Consider the following 17,110-nt stretch of genomic DNA (forward strand, 5'->3'; position numbering starts at 1 on the left):
CATTCTTCTATTTAAAAGCAGCTTCCTCAAACTGAGTGTTGCTTTTAATGATTTGTGAATCTGAATTGCTGAATCCTTCTGTTTTCCATATCATTCATGTTTCCTGCATAATTATCATTTTGATTTTTTCAACTGCAGAAGCCATTTGCTGACATTTTATCGAAACAAATAAAATTTGAATTCAAAGGCCTAATGGCGACCATCTAACCATTGCGATTTTCCAAAAAATCCACCTGGTTCTTTAACGTCTTTTATGGAAGGACTTCCGCTATCCCTACTGGGTCTGGCCCACATGGGACTCAGCAAGATGGTTGACTCTTAACTGACCTCTGGGCAATTAGGGGATGGATAACACTTGCCTCATGACACCCACGAAAATCAATACTACCATCTTAATGTGAAGATGTGTTACTGAAAGTATTCATTTGTCCTCAGCTGATTTACATATCTTGGACTTTTTGAAACAAACCTTTCACAAAAAGGGCACTGGCCTATAGCAGCTAAATGTTGGATTTGTGAAGGACACAAACTGAGAGGTCCACTTCTGAGGGGGAGGTCAGATGACCTGTTCTTGGTTGTAAAAATACAACAGTTTTTTGAACTAATAGTCAGAAAGACTAGCACAGGACAAAAGGGGATGCACTACAAGTGCTTTTTTGAGGGAGAATTCTGAACCAATCCCACTGTCTCGAACAGACCAAGGAAATCAGCCTCAACCACAACCTCTCAGTGACAGCTGGAGTGAGGTACTTCAATAGTAGCACCTGTTAAGGCAAGTGGCCCTTTTGCTGTGAACAAACATCTGCAAAAGTCTCTTTGATTTTATTTTTTACATTTCAAAGTTTTAAGATCTGATACTCTGCCGAGTTTTATTGTCTTTTTATTATGCTTTGGGAGGGTAGGGTTGTATGTGTCAGTTTTGCAGACATGGTAGTTAAATATACATGAATATTTTGCAATTAATTTTTAATTCATAATTTCTGCATCTTTGCCCGAATAAGCTTTAGAAATAAAATTAACTCTATTTGTGAACTGGAGGAATCTGGCTGGCTAATTTCTCATACCAAATTGTACAATCTGATATCGATTTATTGAACTGACAAAATCAGCTCCCTTATAAGTTCAAACTCTGATGTAACCAACGCAGGAGACAAATCAGTTCACTTCTCCTAGCTTTGTCAGAATAATCTGTTTTAAGTGATGTTCGCTGAAGAAGAAATGTTGTCCAGAAAACAGAGAAGAATTCCCTCACTTGGTGTAGTGGCCATGGCATCTCTTATATCCACCAGGGAGGACAAAAAGGCCTCAAATTAACGTTTCACTTGAAGAATGGCAGGTTTACCCTTAAGGCGTCAGAGTAGATTTTGTATTCAATTAATTCTCTGGATAAGATTTGAACCCACGACCTTCTGACACAGAGGGGTTACCCAACTGGGCCACAGCTGACACAAACCATTGACACAATGTCACTTATTAATCCAATAATATCTTCCATAACTGACCCTGACAGCGCAGTGTGCAGAGATGATCGACAAAGTATAACCTTGTCTCTGATGTTAGTTTTATGGACTCATTGAACTATAAGGTGTGGAAACGTTTTAAATATTTGTTCACTTGTCACGAGCTATTGAAATTCCACTTGGTCACTCCAAGATTCTTTGCTATTCACTCTCACTTAAATGAGAGTCAAAGGACATTTCTTTCAATATTAAAAAATGCTGCACAGGCAATGAAATGATGAGTACAAGGGAAACTACTCAATGCAAATATTTTGGTTGGTGGGACTGATTAAATAATTGCAAATTAATCTCAATGTAGAAAGATGCTTGGCAAAGCACATTGCAACAGGATCTATGAAATAGTTTATAGAATCAATGCCCACTATTAACATTAGTAAAAGGAGATGATTTAGGGTGCCTGTTAAACATTCATGACTGGCCCTCATTGATTGAGTACTTTTCATGTGCTGTGATACATTCCAACAGCATTCGATCAGAGATAAAAGAAGTTCTTTCAGGCTTTCACAAATGACAGCTACTAAACCAGGCAGCTTTGGGCTCTTGGGCCTTTGAAAGGACAATGGTATACCATGAATGTCTCTTAGGCTGCTAAGAAAAGGGTGCAGATCGGAGTCTAAAGTTATTGTAAAGCAGACTGGACAATGGCCTTTGATTTGAAATTAAATTGGAGGAAAAAAATCAATCAATCTTAACAATTAAATATCACTCTCTATTTGACAAGAAGAAAAACAGACTTTGGAGCAAAATGTCCATGGTGAGGAATTTAAACAGATTGCTGAAAGACTTGCTCAGTTAAAAACAAGAAGCTGGAGAAGGAGAAGATAATATACCTCCACTGAGGCTGTTTCCCTATTCAATATGATCAGGGCTGATCTTGGGTTTCAACTTAAGGTGCATCTGTGACGAAGTTCAAAGATAAAGCTCAAAATCATCTTCTCATGGAGAAGGCTGCACCAGAGAAAGGTGTTATGAGCAACACCTTGCGTTTACAAATCACCTTTATGGAGCAACATGTCACTACTGCTTGTCGAAAGAAGTGGGTTTTATGAAACAAGAGGGTGGTTCAAGCATAATAGACCATTTAGGCCTTCGCATCTGCCAGCTTTGCGGACAATTCAGCCAATCCCACTCCCTTGTCTTTTCCCCATAGCCCTGAAAATATTTTCTCTTCAAATAGAACATAGAACAGTACAGCACAGTCCAGTCCCTTTGGCCATCGATGTTGTGCTGGTCTTTTACTCTACTCTAAGATCAAACTAACCTACAAACCCTTCATTGTACTAACTTTCATGTACCTATTCAAGACTCACTCAAATGTCCCTAATGTATCTGACTCTACTACCACTGCTGGCAGTGCATTCCGCACACCAACCACTCTCTGAGTAAAGAACCTACCTCTGAAATCTCCCCTAAAAATTCCTCCAATTACCTTAAAATTCTGTCCCCTCATAATAGACATTTCTGCCCTGGGCAATGTCTCTGGCCATCCACTCTATCTATCCCTCTCAACATCTTGTACACCTCTATCAAGTCATCTCTCAACCTTCTTCACTCCAATGAGAAAAGCCCTAGCTCCTTCAACCTTTCTTCATAAGACATGCCCTCCAGTCCAGGCAGCATCCTGGCAAATCTCTTCCAAGTGTGGTCTAACCAGGACTCTATAGAGCTGTAGCATAACCTTGCAGCTCTTAAACTCAACCCCCCACTAATGAAAGTCAACACACCATATGCCTTCTTAACAACCCTATAACCTGGGTGGCAACTTTGAGGGATCTATGAATATGAACCACATGATCTCTTTATTCCTCCACACTGCCAAGAATCCAGCCTTTAACCCTGTAATCTGCATTCAAATATGACCTTCCAAAGTGAATCACTTCACACTTTTCCAGGTTGAACTGCATCTGCCACTTATTAGCCCAGTTCTGCATCTTGTCAATGTCACATTGCAACCTACAACAGCCTTCCACACCATTGACAATCTTTGTGTCATCGGCAAACTTATGAACCCACCCTTCTACTTCCTCAAGTCATTAGGTTAAGTTAGATTAGATTCCCAACAGTGTGGAAGCAGGCCCTTCAGCCCAGCAAGTCCACACCGACACTCTGAAGAGTAACCCACCGAGACCCATTTCCCTCTGACTAATGCACCTAACACTATGGGCAATTTAACATGGCCAATTCACCTGACCTGCACATCTTTGGACTGTGGGAGGAAACGGAGTACCCGGAGGAAACCCACACAGACACTGGGAGAATGTCTGTGTGGAGTTTGCACAGTCGCCCAAGGCTTGAATTGAACTTGGGGCCCTGGCGCTGTGAGGCAGCAGTGCTAACCACCGAGCTACTGTGCCATCCATTTATAAAAATCACAAAGAAGAGGTCCCAGAACCGATCTCTGTGAGACACCACTCGTCACCAAGCTCCAGGTTACATACTTTCCATCTACCACTACCTTCTGTCTTCTGTGGGCCAGCCAATTCTGTATCCAGACAGACAAGTTTCCCTGTATCCCACACCTCCTTACTGTCTGAATGAGCCTCCATGGGGAACCTTATCAAACACCTTGCTAAATCCATGCACACCACATTCACTGCTCCAGCTTCATCAATGTGTTTTGTCACATCCTCAAAGAATTCAGTAAGATTTATGAAGCACGACCTTCCCCTCACAAAGCCATGCAGACTATCAAACTATAGTTTTCCATGTAATCACAAATCCTGCCTCTCAGAATCTTCTCCAATACTTTGCCCACCACCGACTTAAGGTTGACTAGTCTCTAATTCCCAGGATTATCTCTATTCCCTTTCTTGAACAAGGGAATAACATTTGCCAACCTCCAATCATTTGGTACTACTCCAGTGGACAGTGAGGACACAAATATCATCACCAAAGGTGCAGCAATCTCTTCCCCCACTTCCTGCAGTAGCCTAGGGTATATCCCAACTGACCCAGGGGATTTATCTATCCTGATGCTTTTCAAAATTTTCAGCACATCCTCCTTCCTAATATTAACCTGTTTGAGCATAGCAATCTGTTTCATGTTGTCCTCAGAAATATCAAAGTCCCTCTCAGTAGTGAATACTGAAGCAAAGTATTCATTAAGGACCTCTCTGCTTCCTCCAACTCCAGGTGCAAGTTTCATAGGGTCATAGAAATGTACAGCACAGAAACAGATCCTTCAGTCCAACTCCATGCCAACCAGTTATCCTAAATTAATCTAGTCCCATTTGCCAGCACTGAGCCTATATCCTTCTAAACGTTTCCTATTCAAATACTCATCCTGATGCTTGCTTAATGCTGTAATTGTAACAGCCTCCACCAATTGCTCAGGCAGCTCATCCCATATAAGCACCACTCTTTGCGTGAAAAAGTTGCCCCTCAGGTCCCTTTTATGTCTTTCCTTTCTCATCCTGAACCTATGCCTTCTATTTCTGGACACCCCCACCCTACAGAAAAGACTTTGTCTGTTTATCCAATCCATGCCCCTCATGATTTTATAAACTTCTATGAGGTCATCCCTCAGCCTGTGATGTTCCAGGGAAAACAGCCCCAGTCTACTCAGCCTCTCCCTGTAGCTCAAACCCTCCAACCCTGGCAACATCCTTGTAAATCTTTTTGAGCCCTTTCAATTTTCACAACATCCTTCCGATCGGAAGGAGACCAGAACTGTGTGCAATATTCAAAAGTGACCTAACGAATGTTCTGTACAGCCACAACAGGACCTCCCAACTCCTATACTCAAGTGCTCTGACCAATAAAGGAAAGCACATCAGCCGCTGATCATTTCTTTCTGGAAGTATTCTGAGCCTTGAGGTTGTCAACATGACTACAGGTAAAACTTTCAAATCCATTTGGACCGCAATTCAGACTGATTACCTGAAGACTTACAATGGTACTTACTTTGTCTGTGGTCTCAAGACCTACCCTTGGCTCCCACCAGATTGGTCCGGATCTTGCTACCTTGCCTATATGGTCCCTTTTGTCTGCCATTACAGTTCGCTCCGCCTTCATCCTAACATACACCTACTTCGATCCAAACGGTCCATCACTGAGACTGAGCGATTCTTCATGATCACCTAAGGCTGCTAGGGAACTGACCAATATGGCCTCAACTTTGGAAAGGCTGGGTAATGAGACCGCTGAAAGCTTTGCAGCTGTTAGCACAGCCATCTCCGAGGTGTCGGCTGAGGTCATTGCCACCGATACTGTTGTGTTGCAGAACCATTTGGCCCTTGACTATTTGCTAGCGGCACAAGGTGGCACTTGTGCTGTTATTGGCCCAGAATGCTGCACATACATTCTGGATGCCTCGGACAATATAACTAACCTAGCGGATCACATCCGCCTGGAGGCTGATAAAATCCAGCAGGAAGGGAAACAGTTTCATGATTATAATCGCCCGAGTGATTAGGATGAATCCTCGGCAGATCTTGGGGCTCATACCTATTGCATGCCTTCATCATGTTCATTGTTATTGTCATCGCTTGTTGCATTGTTATGGCTATCCTTAACTCATGTTGTAAAGTTTTGACAACAAGAATCATGCCGGGTGCTAGCCTCCACGTTGAGTCGCCTTGGAGTCACCCATTTTCTGGACCACTGATGATTATGGATGTAGGTGGTCTGTTCGTCATGTTCCCACATGCCTCAGACCACAAGGGGGGACTGAAAATAGAAACTAACTAAAGACATGTGCAGAACACTCCCAGAAACAGCTTTCTCTGCGTACGCATGTGCAGAACACAAAAAACTGTCTTTCGTAGGCTTTTTTTGTACACATAATCCAGACTATAAAAACTGCTGTACCTGTTGTAGGGAGACAGATGGCGCGATCAAGACCTGCAGTTAGGGTCAGAATCACGGTGCCCCTCCCAAAAGCTTTTGATTGACTTGCTCCTAAACTTGAGTTTTATTAATTTTACTACAGCAAGAACTGCATGCAATATTCTAAACGTGGCCTAACCCACATCCTGTACAGCCGCAACTTGACCTCCCAACTCCTCTACTCAATGCTCTGACCAATAAAGGAAAGTATAGCAAATGCCTTCTTCACTATCCTTCTACCTGCGACTCTACTTTCAAGGAACTGTGAACCTGCACTCCAAGGTCTCTTGTTCAGCAACATTCCCCAGGACCTTATCATTAAGGTATATAAGTCCTGCTCTGATTTGCTTTTCCAAAATGCAGCACTTCACATTTATCCTAGTTAAACTCAGTCAGCCACTCACTCCTCAGGCCATTGGCCCATCTGATCAAGATCCTGTTGAAATCTGAGGCAACTTTCTTTACTGTCCACTAGACCTCCAATTGTGGTATCATCTGCAAACTTACTAATTATACCTCCTATGTTCACATCCAGATCATTTATATAAATGACAAGTAATGGTGGACCCAGCACTGATCCTTGTGGCACAGGCCTCCAGTCTGAAAAGCAACCCTCCACCACACCCTCTGTCTTCTACCATTGAGCCAGTTCCTCCACTATCCCTGATCAAATATCTATCTAATTCCCATTTGAATGCATTGATTGAATCTATCTCCAGGATCATTTACAAATCAACCTATTTCAGCATTCTCTGGTTCTTCAATATTCTGCTAGTGAAACATTTGAACTACACTGCATTATGATCATGAACACATTGATAAAATTTCCAATTCATTTTCTCTTCTCAAAGGATAAAAGCCCCAGTTTTTCCAATCTGTCCACGTAACAGAGTCATTCATCCTTGGAACCATTCTCATAAATCTTTTCTGAACCTTTTCTAAAGCCTTCCCATTCTTCCTAAAGTGCTGTGTCCAGCATTGAAGACAATGGGCCAGATTTTCACAGTGCCATGGAGACTTTACAGATCTGTATGAATGACAGAAGGGACCTGACAAACCATCCTCATTTCCTAATTTTCGGTGATTAAGGAAAGGGATGAGCAGGAAGCCTATGAACACAACTTACAAGTCAGCTGGATCATTAACATTCATTGCACAGGGCAAACACACCTTCAGAAATGGTTTCGACATGCATTGAATGCAAGCTGCACAACTTTATGGTGAAGAGCATAAATACTCTAAAGTGATGAATAAGATATGGAGAATTGTCAAACTGTCAAGTCGTTTTAAACGTCTGCTCATTAGAATTCTAGAAGAGAGTCTGTCTTTGACTGAGTGTCATTCAAAGAAATCTACCAGCTTCAAAAGATGTTTGTTGACATAGCCCCTAGTGCTATCATTATAGCATTCTTACTACTTGACTGATTCCATAGTTCATCATTATCACAGAGGTGTGGCCTTAAGTTCAATGTTGTTGTCAGCTCAAAGAGCTATTAAAATATTAGAATCTTTGATATGGGGTTATGAATACAAATAAACACAAAGAACTGCCTTGATGCTTAAAATCTGAAACAGAACCAGACTGCTGGAGAAACACTGCAGGGACAAGGCTCACTGGACTCAAAACATTAACTCTGCTTTCTGTACACAACTGCTGCCAGAAGACCTGCTGAGTTCCTCCAGCAATTTTTGCTTTTGTTATGAATACAAATAGTTGTTTTTATTAAAGGGGATTAAGTATTTGATGTATTTTAAACATATTGAAAAACTTTCATGACGAGGTTTTTCAATGTCTATAATAGAACTTAAGACCCAGGCAGCTGACAGCACATGGTGGACTGATAAAAGTACAAAAAGGCAAGAAATGGTGGTGCTACAGAGATCTAGCGCAAGGAGAGGGGGCAGGCGGAATTGCGGAATGATTTGAAAAGAAGGAAGATGATATTAAATCAGACTGGGTGTCAGTGAAGGTCAGAAATCACAGGCCTCATGAGGGAATGAGTCTTAGAGAGATTATATAAGAATGTGCTGAGTTGAACATCATGTTTCTTTTTGCATATTTAATTTGATGTGCTAATTATTCATGGATGTAAAATGTATCACCATTTCGAACAAAACTCAACAATCGTAGCAGTGACTTAAGGTCAATGGTTTAAATAGAGGCTTAAAAATGGTGAAACAAAATATTTGGCTTTTAAATACATTCTCTAGCCTTTTTTTATGATCCTGCTGTGAAGAGAACAAACAGGACAAAGGAGAAATTGGCTAACCTGGGAAAGTATATAGGAGGATCAGGTTGTGAAATTAACTCATTCATTGCATTGCAGGCTCCGTTGATGTTATCTAGTCTTTGTAATGACTGACATACACAGTCAGCTTTCCTCATGTTGTTCATGTTGTGCATTTATGTAGCACCCTTTTACATAATAAAATGCCATAAGGCACTTCACAAGACCATTATACAACAAAATATTGAACTCAGCCATATCATCATACTAGATGGTGAAGAGCTTGTTCACAAGGTAGGTGTTAGAGCATGTTTAAAATGACGAAAGCAAGTTAGAATGGGAGGGAGTCCCAAAGCTCAGGGCCTGCAGTTGAAGGTTCAGCCTCCAGTGGTGGAACAATAAAATCAGATATGAACAAGGGGCCAAAATTAAATGAGCATAGAGCTTTCAATGGGTTGTGACACTGTTTCCATCAACAAGTGACCAAAAATCATGGGCAGGATTTTACCACCCCGTTTCCTTGTTTCATTTACTCACCGCAAACACAATGCTTCTCGCTCAATTAGCGTCTGCCTGATGGGAAGGTGGTGCTAAGGTAAGCTTGCTGTCAGTAGCCAATCGAGTCTTAACAGTGGGATATCCAGCAGACAGAGGGCATAAGCTTGGGAAGTTGGTCATAGCCACCGTTTAAAGACACTCTGGCACTGAGTGGGTGGCAGCTACAAAGAAAACTCTGGTATAGCGGAGGAGATTGAAGGAAGACCATTAAACATATCGCACACTTTGGCAGCTATTTAACCATGAGCCACCTTGCCCATTTATATCCCAGGCTACTTAATGACACAATCTTTTCTTGCTCACAGCAGAAGATGGCACATGACAGCAACTGGCATGAATGAAACAATGCAAGCTATTGGGGAAAAGAGTGTTACTGAGGTCGTGACCCCTGGTGGGACTGAACGAATCGATGATGGAGGATACCTACTTATATAATCTTCCATCTCTCAGTGGCACTTCCTGCCCACCTTGCAGTCACGTTCGATGCATAAACTCCAGATGGTGCTTGGGCACATATATCACTGTCTCTTCACCCCCTGACTGATACCTGGACCTTTCCCAGTCATGAGGATGAAGAGGAGATGATGGTAAAGTTGAAGAGCCACCATCACTCACAGACACAAGCTTACCCTAAGAGTCTAAAATACACAAGGGATGGGCATATGTGTAAAACAACAAATGTAAGTGAATGATGTTTGAGAGATACAGATGGCAAAGAACAGTGCCAGAATATGGAAGGTTGTTTATAAGTTCAGCAGCAGCTACAAGAAGCCCGAAGCACAGGCAGCTGCAGATGATGTGATTGTTGAGGCTATAATTGTAGTTGCAACAATTGGCTTTCTTCAGGGAGCAATTCTTAGAATCACAGAATCCCTACAGTGCAGAAAGAGGTGATTCAGCCAATTGGATCTGCACTGACCCTCTGAACAACATCTCACCATGACCCGACCACCCGACCACCCCCCCTCCCCCCCTCCCCCCCCCACCTTACTGCCATACCCCTCATTTCCCATGGCTAATCCACCTAGCCTGTCTATCCCTGGACACTATCGGGTAATTTAGCATGGCCAATTCACCAAACTGCACAGTTTTGAACTGTAGGAGATAGAGATTTATAACATCATGAAGGGCATAGATAGGGTGAATAGCCAGGGTCTTTTTCCAAGAGTAGGGGAGACCAAAACTAGATGGCATATGTTTAAGATGAGAGAGGAAAATAGAAAAGGATCCTGAAGGACAACGTCTTCCACACATAGTGGTATGGAATGAGCTGCCAGAGGAAGCAATAGTGGTGGATACAATTACAATATTTAAAAGACATTTGGACAGGTACATGAATTGGAAAGCTTTAGAGGAATATCAACCAAATGCAGGCAAATGGGAACAGCTCAGTTTCGGAGGCCTGCTCGGTATGCACGAGTAGACAGAAGGCTCTGTTTCCGTGCTGTATGACCCTAATACTCTATGAAACCACAACACCTCCAGTGGAAACACATGCAGATACAAGGAGAAACTCCACACTGACCACGGTTGAAATTGAATCCAGGTTCCTGGTATTGTGAGGCACAGCCAGGAAAATTGTTGAGACATCTTTGTAACTGAAGATGTAACACCTCAGATGGACATGATTTCACGTCAAATGCTTTTCCCTTCCTCCCCATCCCTCTTCTAAAGGCTTTGCTTTCTCTGGCTGACCACTGGTCATTATTCCAGTTCCTAGAGAAATGCCTGCAAGACCCCTTTTGTCTGGATGCAACTTCTTCCAACAGAAGCACTTAAACGAATAGAGGTATTACTTTGGCACCAGCCAAATCATTCATTACAAAGTATTGAAATGTTGTACGAATAGTAAGAAACTTCAAATATACAGACAACTCAACCAGCAGCCAGCCTGCGGGTAATCCATGTTCATTTTCAAAAGCTGGTATGCAAGAATGAACGTTTGACTATATTTCGTTAACATTCAAGCAAATGAAAAGCATATCAATCTTAAAATAATGTAAGCAATATTTTAAAAAAGGCTTTCTGCCTCTCCATTTTCAATTCATGTACAATTAATTCGCACTAATATTTTAGATTATTGATTACATTGCTTAGTTTATTTTCCCCCTCCACTCCAAATGGTTCCTCTGGAACATGGCCTCTGGATGAAGCTACTATTCAAGCTTGGATATTAAGAACAAATACACTTTTATTCATAAAGAGCCATTCCCAATTTGAGTGCGAGTATATCTCAGTACTTTGTGAAATGCGGTCATTGTTCTGTATACAGGGCGATACAGGAATAACAACATCCCTCGCTGTTCGATTGAATCAGGGAAGTGTTGACAGATGCTTAATATCACATTTAATGTATCTCCATTGAAGACACTATAGACACTTCCATGTTGAGCAAAATATGAACTGCAATCTTAAGGAATTTTACTGCGTTCAAATTTTCAAATAATGCTGAATAGAGGGTTTCAAAATCTAAACAATTTGTCATGCCACAACTTTCAGTACAAGGAACTCTGTTAAATATTGGTCCTGTCCTTTAATCTACATAGTAACTATAGCTTTGATATCAAGGCTTGTTGTCTACTCAAACTCTTTTCTTTCTCAGACCTCACCAAACTATAAAGATGATGATTCTTCAAGGCCTAATTCCATGTGACGGACTATAGGAGGACAATGTGGGGAAATGACTTCCTCCTCTCTCACATGACCAGTCTTGAGGAGGAGGGGGGGCGCAAGATTCCCTCTTTCCCTGCTTTCATCTTAGTAGACACCTGACTTTACGATAGCCCAAAGAGTGAAGTCTACACCATCCACGGAAGGCCTTACGGCACGGCTCACAGGAAACAGTCTACTTTTCACACAACAGATGACTTACACGATAAACAGAATCTCTTTAAAAACAGTTCTCCACAAATGATTGCATGAACAGAGAACAACATCTCCTGATAAAAGCAAGACTATTAAGGCAAGAAAAAGCCTTCAGTGGAAGACAGTTGAAGAAACACAAGTCACGTGGGTAAAAACCAAAGCTGACAGTAGGTTTAATTGGCAAGAGAAGCGTCATATTCAATCACCTCCATTCTGATCAGGAATAGCAGTATCAATGCACGGAGAAAATCATCTGAAAAATATGCCTTTATGAGGTAATCCAGGCTGTCAATCCAATAGAAACAGTAGGATCTCTTCAATGATTTACATCATTTCTAGGAGATGGCTCATATCATTGCAATGATCATTGCATTACTAATGAGATCATGGGCAGAGTTATACAGAGAATTCAATGATAACAACTAAATGAAAATAATGAAACACAAGTCAATGCAAAACCACTTGAGCCAATTCATAAAACCAGCCAGGTTTTGTCTTCTGAGAATCCACTAGGAAAATGATGGGTAAAATATAGAAAGCCAACATTTTAGCTCTTTAGTGAATCTACTATAACCTTTACAGTTGCATACAGAGAGTGATGATTTACCTCTTTGTCTGAGCACCAGATCAAACACAAATTCACCAAAATAATAGCATTTACTCTGTTTTAGGGACATTCTCTGCTGTCTATCACCATGAAATCTATGGGGCAAACATACTTATGGGCGGCATGGTGGCACAGTGGTTAGCACTGCTGCTTCACAGCGCCAGAGACCCGGGTTCAATTCCCGCCTCAGGCGACTGACTGTGTGGAGTTTGCACATTCTCCCCGTGTCTGCGTGGGTTTCCTCCGGGTGCTCCGGTTTCCTCCCACAGTCCAAAGATGTGCAGGTTAGGTGAATTGGCCATGCTAAATTGCCCGTAGTGTTAGGTAAGGGGTAAATGTAGGGGTATGGGTGGATTGCGCTTCGGCGGGGCGGCGTGGACTTGTTGGGCCGAATCTAATCTAATATTCAAGCAGTACAAACCATGCTCAGCTAACAGCAGGTGTCAAACATTTATACAGTAATCAGGAAACATTTTAACAAACAGCATTGTCATTAAAATGTTAACTTGGTAAGGATGCTTTGCCTCTTGCATTGTAGTCAGTTGGTTAAGACAACATATTGTCTTTTCAAGAATGGAAACGGTCTATTCAATGTATGAGTTTAAAACAACAGGATTCAGTTAAAAAAAAAGTTAATGAAATGTTATTGGCCAGCAAATGATGAGGTTCTTTACAACATTTTCCTGGAGACTTGGGTTAGAGGAGAGAGAAAAAAAAATCAATCAGCAACAAAAAGCAAGGTAGAGAGGACTTTCCGGAACTTGCAGTTGGATGTGCCATAAAGCACAGCAGTAAGGTCCAAATGTGTATGTTACTGCCATACAAAAGGTGTTCACATTGCTTTCTGCAAGTGTATTTCAAGGGCATGGCTCGATAAAACTGATCAAGCCATAGTACGTTATTTTGAACACTGAGGGGTAGTAAACAATGTCTGTGCAAAATCCTTATTTGGCCCATGACACAATCTATGCCAAAATCTTTGTGCTAAGTGAACAGATCCCAGAGTGTTCAGTGGCTGGACAAGGATCAGGGAGTGTCAACTTGTAATGAAGAACCAGTGTCAGTGTTCAGATGCTCTTGACATATTCTCTTTGATGACAGAATACAGGCTAAGACTGTTAAAATGTTTGCATAAACCAAAATATTGGAGGTGTTTCAAAATCTCTTTCTCAGTGGACTCAGCAACAAGAAGTAAAATTACCAAAACCTTGGGATAAACTTCAACTGAAGCAAAACTTTCAGGGAATGAATACTGGTCTCAATAGTTTTGTCAGTTTGATTAATTTAATTATTCCATGAATAAATGCTTTTATAACATAAATTTATACAGTGACCTTTAACAAGGTTTGTGTAAAGATTTGTAGCTCAGATGCTGGTTGCAGTTGTGGGAATGTTCGCCAAGCTGGGAATTTGGTTTGCAGATGTTTCGTCCACTTTCTAGATGACATCCTCAGTGTCATGGAGCCTCCTGTGAAGCACTGCTGTACTGTGTTGTTGGAATGTATGTAGTTACATTCCCGTTGCTCATTGCAGTGGTCAGGATATTAGGTCTAGGTCAGTGCGTTTATTGATGGAATCAGTGGATGAGTGCCACACTTATAGGTATTCTCTGGCGGTCCTCTGTTCAGCTTGTCCTATTATTGTGTTGTCCTAGTTGAATTGATGGTCCTTGTTGTTTGTGTGTATAGATACTAGGGATTGCTGGTCATGACATTTAGTGGCTAGTTGATGTTCATGAATCTGGCTAGCTAGTTGTCTGCCTGTTTGTCCTATATAGTGTTTCATGCAGTCTCTGCATGGAATCTTGTACACCACACTTGACCTACATATAATGAGTATTGGATCTTTTGTTCTGGTGAGTTGTTGTCTGAACATGGCTGTCAGTTTCTGTGTTGTCATACATTCAAGTGGCTGGAGGAGTCTGGCTGTCAGTTCTGAGACATGTTTACGTCAAGTAGAATGGTTATTGTGTTGAGTCACGGCATGTTCTCGTCGTGCTGTTTGTCTGCCAGGTATCTATGGATATCTATGCTTGGTGAAGACTTTGTTGAGGTGTTCTTCTTCACAGATCAGGAGTGCTGCAGTGTGTTGTAACCCTTATGACCAGGGTCCTAATGCAGCTTCTCTTGTGTGTGTTTGGGTAGTTGCTTGTGTAATGCAGGATCTGGTCCACAAGTGTGACTTTTCTCGATACTTTTGTGGTGCATTCCCCATTCTGTGTTCTTTCTACTATCACATTGACGATTGGGAGTTGGTTGTTAATTTCCTCCTCTCTTGTAACTTTGATCCCTGTGAGCATAGTGTTGATAATCTGGTGTGTGCTCTTGATCTCTGTTCTTTTAATTATTACAAAAGTGTCATCTACATATCCGATCCAAAAGTTTGGGTCGGATTTGAGAGAGGGCAGTTTGTTCCAGTCTTAGAGGATGTGTGACCCCAAGCCACAGTTACTCAATAGAATAAACAACACACTATGGAACCTGCACAAAAATGGACTGATAATCAAGACCATCCTACAAAAGATGAAACCAGAAGGCACCACTCCCCACAATTTTATGGACTACCTAAGGTACACAAACCAGACACACCACTCAGACCCACAGTGGCACTTCCAGGAACTCCATCTCATAAACTGGCAGAAGAATGTCAACAAAGACTCAAACATCTATCAGCAGATCCATACAACCATCACAGGAATTTCTAGACAATATCAAGAATGTAAACACAGACAAAAATGAAGTGAGTCTCATTTGTTGTAACAGCACTGTTTATCTCAATTGACAGAACCTGAGCAAAGAGTTCATAGATAACATGCTGGACAAACAAAACAGATGATGCAATGAGAAACCAATCAAGGATGGCATTCTCAAACTATTGGGCCTGTGCTTGACAACACACTTCATATTCAACACCCAGATATATAAATAAATCAATGGGACACCTATGGGCTCACCCTTCTCCGGGCACATAGCAGAAGCATTGATGGCAAAACTGGAACAAACTGCCCTCCCTCAAATCCTACCCAAACTTTGGATCACATGTGTTGACAACACTTTTGTAATAATTAAAAGAACAGAGATTGAGAGCACACACCAGATTATCAACATTATGCCCACAAGAATCAAATTTACGAGAGGAGGAAATTAACAACCAACTCCCAATCCTCAATGTGATAGTAGAAAGAACACAGAACAGGGAATGCACCACAAAGTGTACAGAAAAGTTACACACATGGACCATTTCCTGAATTATAACAGCAACCACCCAAACATACATAAGAGAAGCTGCATTAGGACCCTGTTCATAAGGGCTACAACACACTGCAGCACTCCTGATTTATGAAGAGAAGAACATCTTACAAAGTCTTTGCCAAGGATATCCCCACAACTTCATTCAGAGATGCCTGGCAGACAAACAAGGTGATGAGGACATGCCAAGACCTAACACACAAACCATTCTACCTTATATTAAAAACATCTCAGAACTGACAACACAAACTGACAGCCATGTTCAGACAAGAATTCAAGAACAAAAGACCCAATACCCATCATGTACAGGTCAAACGTGGTGTACAAGATTCCATGCAGAGACTGCACAAAACACTAAATAGGACAAACACGCAGACAACTAGCAATCCACATTCATATACAACAACTAGCTACTAAATGCCATGACCAGCTATCCCTAGTGTCTATACACACAGACAAGGATCACAAATTCGACGGGGACAACGCAACAATAACAGGACAAGCTAAACAGAGGACAGCCAGAGGATTCCTAGGCACGGCACTCATCCATGGACTCCACCAATAAACACATTGACCTAGACCCAATATACCGACCACTCTAATGAACAACTGGAACTGGCAGCCAGGAGCAAAGGGAACAAAATCACACAAATTCCAACCAACAGGGTACAGCGACACTTCACAGGAGACTCCACAGCACTGAGGATGTCACCTAGAAAGGGGACAAAACGTTTGCAATCCAAATTCCCAGTTCGGTGAACATTCCCACAACAACCGCGAGGTCTAACAAAGTAAAACATCCCAAGCTTTGACATGGAACCACTTAACAGGCAGAAGGAAATAAAGATGTTTGCATTGAGTGAGGTGGTGCAGGGGGAAGGGGAGCAAGGTGGGGGAGCAAGGCGGGGAGATCTCCAACTACAGACCAGTGATACTTATTCTGTAATGATGAAATTCATTATGGGTATGAGAAAGTTGGTAAGTTCAATGTGGAGAAGCACTTTTCATTTGTAAAGGTACAAGACAGTCACTAAGAAATGTAATAATCAGCACTAGAGAAATATCATTGTTCACAGTAGTGAGAATGTGGAACTCATTAGGACAAATAATGGTTGAGCTGGAAAAGCGCAGCAGGTCAGGCAGCATCCAGGCAGCAGGTCAGGCAGCATCGAAGTTTCGGGCATAAGCCCTTCTTCAGGAATGACGAAAGTTTGTCCAGCAGGCTAAGATAAAAGGTAGGGAGGAGGGACTTGGGGA

The 17,110-nt window shown here is 41.7% G+C and overlaps 1 protein-coding gene across 4 annotated transcripts in view; it reads right to left on the reverse strand.

Annotated features, from left to right (window-relative positions):
• Positions 1-17,110, reverse strand: part of khdrbs2 (KH domain containing, RNA binding, signal transduction associated 2) — a 584,244-nt gene that overhangs the window by 397,175 nt on the left and 169,959 nt on the right. The gene's annotated exons all lie outside the window — the stretch shown is intronic.

The sequence above is a fragment of the Chiloscyllium plagiosum genome, chromosome 3, assembly GCF_004010195.1.
Source record: "Chiloscyllium plagiosum isolate BGI_BamShark_2017 chromosome 3, ASM401019v2, whole genome shotgun sequence".
NCBI lineage: Eukaryota > Metazoa > Chordata > Chondrichthyes > Orectolobiformes > Hemiscylliidae > Chiloscyllium > Chiloscyllium plagiosum.